Below are 6397 nucleotides of genomic sequence, written 5' to 3'. Positions count from 1 at the left end.
CTCTGGCAGCTCATTCCATACACGCACCACCCTCTGTGTGAAAAAGTTGCCCCTTAGGTCCCTTCTACATCTTTCCTCTCTCACCGTAAGCCTATGCCCTCTAGTTCTGGACTCCCCCACTGCAGGAAAAAGACCTTGTCTGTTTATCCTATTCATGCCTCTCATGATTTTATAAACCTCTTAAAGGTCACCCCCTCATCCTCCGACGCTCCAGGGAAAACAGCCCCAACCTGTTCAGCCTCTCTCTATCGCTCAAACCCTCCTAGCCTGGTAACATCTTTGTAAATTGGGGGAGGGGAACTTATACTGCTGTTGGACAAGATGCAGACACTTTGGGGGGTAACCTCATCTCCTGTCTAACCCTTGTATCATTCATTTCAAATCAATGGAAAAGCACAGCAGGTCAGGCAGCATCTGAGGAGCTGGACAAACGACTTTTCGGGCTTAAGCCATCAGATTCACACCCGATGAAGGGCTTAAGTCCGAAACGTCAATTCTCCTGCTCCTCAGATGCTGCCATACTTTTTCAGCATCACACTCTGGACTCTGATCTCCAGCGTCTGCAGTCCTCACTTCCTCCCATTTTAAATCAATGCCCCATCATCACTCACCCCCTCTGCTCTGAGGGCTGCAATTTGGTTAAACACCGGCAATAACCATTGTAGGTTACTTGCATCTGATTTAAAAATCACCCAAAACAAAGTCAAAAATCACACAATACCAGGTTATAGTCCAATAAGTTTGATTGGAAGCACCAGCTTTCGGAGCGACGCTCCTTCATCAGGTGGTTGTGGAGGACACCTGAGTCTTACAATTGTGTACTTCACAAGCACCTGATGAAGGTGTAGTGCTTCCAATCAAACCTGTTGGACTATAACCTGGTGTTGTGTGATTTTTGACTTTGTACACCCCAGTCCAACACCGGCATCTCCAAATCATGCACTGATCAACTCCCTTACACGGTTCAGAATTAAAACATCCATTGTGAATTACACCAGCTTGCTGCCCTGAAACTTAATTGGGACTGGTCTCAGTGAGTAAAATAACGCTGTGCCCCGTGTGAGGCTCGAACTCACGACCTTCAGATTATGAGACTGACGCGCTGCCTACTGCGCTAACGAGGCTCTGAAAGTGATACTGACCGAACGGTTCCAGGCTCTGGGATAGTCAATGCAAAGGTAGGTTAGTGCAGCAGTTCCAGGGAGACTGGGAGGCAGCACTCAGGGCGGCTGGTTACAGAGGGTTACTCCAGCGCCTGGACCACTTTCTGCCTCTCTCCCGGGACCACTGCAAAGGGCAACTAGCTGCTGGGGAGAGGGTATTTGGGGGGGGGGGGGGAGGCAAGAGGGATGCTGTAATAACAGCTGGGTCCCAGCGCCCGCACCATACCCTACACTTTGGGGAAGTCTGATTCAGGTATTTGGGGCTGCAACAGCTCGAGGGTTGGAGAGGACAGTAAGAAGGGCAATAGAGAGGGGAGCAGGAAGGGGGCGGGGAGGCTGTGGGGGTGGGAAGGGGCATAAAGAGGGCGGTTAGGAATGGGCAACAAACAGGGGGCTTCAAGGGAAGGGAGAAATGGGGAGGAGGAGGCGTGGGGTTAATGGGTTGCGGATTTTGGGTGTAAGTTTGCTCGCTGAACTTGAAGGTTCATTTCCTTCAAGAGTGTGGGGTCATGGAGATGTTCCCAGGAAAGGGGTAAAGTCCTGGGGAAGGAGGTGGTAGTTAATATCCATGGGGCAGGACCAAGACGCCCAGGTGATGGCACCCTCTGAGGAAGGACCGGAAACATTTAACTCTGATTTCTCTCCACTGATGCAGCCACACTTGCTGAGCTTCTCCAGCTCATTGTGGTTGTGTCTCTGAGCCCCGCAGTTGTGATGCACGACCCCGTGCTGCTCCCTCTTTGTCGACATCTGCACGAAACCAATTGCGAAGCTACCCCAAGTCAGCATTAAAATACGACGGTGGAGGGGGGAATGGGGGGACAAATTGGAGATGGAGTTTTGGTGCCGCCGGTAAATGATCCGCTAAATGAAAATAACCAGAAAGTAGGGCAGCGGATCTCACAATTTTAAGAAAACACGAACCTGCTGAAGGGGTGGATACCAAGACTCCAGGGAGTATTGCAGTGGGCAACAGGTTCTTGATTAAACCTTCGGTCCCCTTCCGACCTTAATGCCACAATTTCAGCTCCTCCCCGTAAAACATTGTGCCCCGTGTGAGGATCGAACTCACGACCTTCAGATTATGAGACTGACGCGCTGCCTACTGCGCTAACGAGGCGCTGCACGTCGCTTCGGCTGAACATAACCAGATTCTGAGATTGCGCTATCCAGTACAAAGCTCTTGTATTTGTGTCATGAGTTGTGGGTGATCAGAAGTTTGCAACTGTAGGGTTTAAATTTTACATAGCATGAGGCAAACTAAGCAGAAAGATGTTTGTGACACAGGAAAACCGTCGGCCATGTCCACAGTCTCACATAGAATTACACAGAGTGTTCAGGGATGTGTTGATTGAGTGCTGATTTGGAGTTGCCAGTGTTGGACTGGGATGCACAAAGTTAAAAGTCACACAACACCAGGTTATAGTCAATAACAGTAAGTGAAACTAACGTGGGCATTCTAACAGATGAGAGATTTAACAAACAATCAAGGTATTTTTCAGTAAATAATTTCAGTTACATCACACTGTAAACTTTTGCAATAAATTCAGTCTCTTACAATTCTCATGATGAAGGAGCAGCACTCCGAAAGCTAGTGTTTCTAATTAAACTTGTTGGATATAACTTGGTGATGTGTGATTTTTTTAAAACTAGGTTAAGTGCACTAGTCAGGGATAAATGTAGGGTAATAGAGTAGGGGAATGGGTCTGGGTGGGTTACTCTTCGGAGAGTCAGTGTGGACTTGTTGGGCCAAATGGCCTGTTTCCACTCCGTTGGGATTTTATGATTCTATGAGGATTCTAAGAGAAGACCCTTCAACCCATCAAGTCTATAATGCCAAAAATATACCACTGCCTGTCCTAGTCCCACATTCCAGCTCTAGGCCTTTACCCTTCAATGGCATGATGCGGTGAGCTGTGTTGGGCTGGGGTGGTTAAAGTTAAAAATCATACAACACCAGGTTATAGTCAATATCAGTAAGTGAAACTAACGTGGGCATTCTAACAGATGAGAGATTTAACAAACAATCAAGGTATTTTTCAGTATATAATTTCAGTTACATCACATTGTAAACTTTTGCAATAAATTCAGTCTCTTACAATTCTCATGATGAAGGAGCAGCACTCCGAAAGCTAGTGTTTCTAATTAAACTTGTTGGATATAACTTGGTGATGTGTGATTTTTTTAAAACTAGGTTAAGTGCACTAGTCAGGGATAAATGTAGGGTAATAGAGTAGGGGAATGGGTCTGGGTGGATTACTCTTCGGAGAGTCAGTGTGGACTTGTTGGGCCAAATGGCCTGTTTCCACTCCGTTGGGATTTTATGATTCTATGAGGATTCTAAGAGAAGACCCTTCAACCCATCAAGTCTGTAATGCCAAAAATATACCACTGCCTGTCCTAGTCCCACATTCCAGCTCTAGGCCTTTACCCTTCAATGGCATGATGCGGTGAGCTGTGTTGGGCTGGGGTGGTTAAAGTTAAAAATCATACAACACCAGATCATAGTCCAACAGGTTCATTTGGAAATTGTGTGACATTTGATCTTTTTGCTGCAAGTTCTGTGTCTAATGATCCTAACCCACTAGTTAGCTGACAAAGGAGCAGTTCTCCAAAAGCTTATATTTCCAAATAAACCTGTTGGACTATAACCTTTCTTCAATTCATGGCATTCCAAGTGCTCATCCAAGTACTTTTAAAAGGTTGTGAGATTTCCCACCTGAACTATCCTCCCAAGCAGAGCATTCCAGAGCTCCATCACCCTCTGGGTAAAAGCCTCTTCCTCAAATCCCCTCTAAACCTCTGGCCCTCCACCTTAAAAGTGCACCCCTCCTGTTATTGATCCTTTGACTAAAGGGAATGGCTGCTTTCTGTCCAAATGTCCATGCCCATCGCTGGGACACCTGCATCAACCAACTCCACCAATCCATGGCTGAACACTTTAACTTCCCCTCCCACACCACCAAGGACATGCAGGTCCTACACCTCCTCCGTGGCCAAACCCTAACCACCCAACGCCTGGAGGAAGAATGTCTCATCTTCTGCTTTGGGTCCCTGCAACCACACGGGATTAATGTGGATTTCATCAGTTTCCTCATTTCCTCTCCCCCCATCTTATCCCAGTCCCAAGCTTCCAACTCGGCACCACCCTCTTGACCTGTCCATCATCCTTCCCATCCATCTACTCCACCCTCCTCTCTGACCTATCACCTTCACCCCCACATTCATCTACCGATTGCATTCCCAGCTACCTTGCCCCCCAGCCCCACCTTCCCCCTTCCCATTTACCTCTCAGCCCCCTGTCCTCAATCCTGATGAAGGGCTTATGCCCAAAATGTTGATTCTCCTGCTCCTTGGATACTGCCTGACCTGCTGTGCTTTTCCAGCACTACACTCTTGACCATGCCCATCATAGTTTTATATATCTATCACCCCTCACCTTCTCCACTCCAAAGAAAATAACTCAAGTTAATCCACCCTCTCTTCATAACTAAGATGCTGCATCCCAGACAACATCCTAATGATCCTCCAGTGCAATCACAATCTTCCTATAAAGAGGTGACCAGAACTGCACGTAGTACTTCAGTTGTGGCCTAACCAAAGTTCTGTACAGCTCCAACACAACCTCCCTACTCTTATCACCTATGCCTTGACTGATAAAAGCAAGTGTTCCATATGACTTCTTAACTACCCTAGTTACCTGCACTGTCACCTTATCCCTTTGTTTCTCTAAACTTCCAGGGTCCTGCCATTCATTGAACACTCCCTTGACTAGTTACTTCTTCCAAACTACTTTAGCTCACATTTTCCTGTGTTGAATTCCATCTGCCACTGATCTGCCCATCAGACCAACCCATCAATGTCTTCCTGTAACCTAAACTCTTTTTCATAACTGTCAACCGTCTTCATCTCATATAGAAGCTTATTTATTAAGCACCCCACTCTCATTGACATTGTTTAAATATATCATAAACAATACGGGAATCTACTGATCCCTGTATTACACCACTGGTCACTAGCCTCCAGTCACACAAATAAGACTTCTGCCACCAACATCTGTATTCTGCCACTCAGCCAATTTGAATCTGCCTCCCGGACAGTGCATTCTTAATCAATCACTATAAAATAAGCACTTCGCAAAATTTTTCCCACTGTGACCCCATCTCAAGGATTGAAAATCGTCACTTGGTAAGACTGGAGTGGGATGCTGTGAGAGCAGGGGCCTTTGCTAGAACTGGAGCAGCTATTACATCCGAGCTGTATATCCACATTTGCCTCAGAGCTCAAGTCCTCAAAATTTGCACTTGTGACCTCACTTGGGATTTCAGCTCCCACTTTGGTAAGCCCTCAAATTCTTTCAACGACTTTGAACACCTCTATCGCTTCAGTATTTCTGTCCCTTAATTCTGGGCTCTGTTATGAATAGAAATATATTTTCTGCTCAAGCTTCTCCTTTCTTGCTCTATTCCTCTGGCTTTGGCTCTCTCATCTTCCCACTTACTTTCATCTCATTCACCTCCAGCTGTCTCTGGCTTATTCTCTCTCAAAAGTTCTTAATTTTTCCATCACTCTCTCCAAGTTTAAGAAGTACTTGCAAAATCTATCCTCTTAACTGAGCCTCCTTTTGAGTATTTTCTTTCCTAATTTGGCGTTTATTTCCTGACGTTATTTCTAAGTACTTACAAACATACTGTTAAATATATTATAGAGGTGTTCTTACTACCACTACTATGGCTTAGGATTGGTTAGCTCAGTTGGCTGGACAGCTAGCTTGTATTACAGAGTGCTGTCAATAGCATGGGTTAATTCCTAAACCTAGTAGAGGTCACCATGATAACCTTGCCTTCTCAACCTTATGTGATCCTTCAGTTATGCCCTCTAATGAGAGAGCAGCCTTTTGCTCTCTGGGACAATAGCAAAATTTTCACAGACTGGCCACGATGGAGTATAGTAACCAATCCCATGCGCATCCAGGAGGGAGGGTGAAGGTATGCAACAATAGTGCATCCAGCCCTCCTTCTGAAAATACTGGCAATACTCAACATATCAGGCATTTATGGAGACAAACACAGATAATATCTTAGACCCACTGAGTAAATATAGCATTTTCAGTTTGTGTTTCAGATTCCCAACATCTGCAGTATTTTGTTAACGTAGTGGTTAATTCACTTTGGATTTATCCAGTAAGCAGAAAAAAAATCCTCCCCTGAGAAACTTAATCTGTGAGATTGGAA

The 6397-nt window shown here is 45.6% G+C and overlaps 2 non-coding genes across 2 annotated transcripts; both read right to left on the bottom strand.

The window, feature by feature from the left end:
• Positions 1–1051: 1051 nt before the first annotated feature.
• trnam-cau (transfer RNA methionine (anticodon CAU)) lies at positions 1052–1124 on the bottom strand. The gene has a single exon. It is a non-coding gene; the product is annotated as a tRNA-Met (tRNA).
• Positions 1125–2210: 1086 nt separating this feature from the next.
• On the bottom strand, positions 2211–2283 carry trnam-cau (transfer RNA methionine (anticodon CAU)). The gene has a single exon. It is a non-coding gene; the product is annotated as a tRNA-Met (tRNA).
• Between the last annotated feature and the right edge of the window lie 4114 nt (positions 2284–6397).

The sequence above is a fragment of the Hemiscyllium ocellatum genome, chromosome 15, assembly GCF_020745735.1.
Source record: "Hemiscyllium ocellatum isolate sHemOce1 chromosome 15, sHemOce1.pat.X.cur, whole genome shotgun sequence".
NCBI lineage: Eukaryota > Metazoa > Chordata > Chondrichthyes > Orectolobiformes > Hemiscylliidae > Hemiscyllium > Hemiscyllium ocellatum.
The sequence above is the reverse complement of the archived record's forward strand: the minus strand, read 5'-3'. Positions and strand labels throughout refer to the sequence as shown.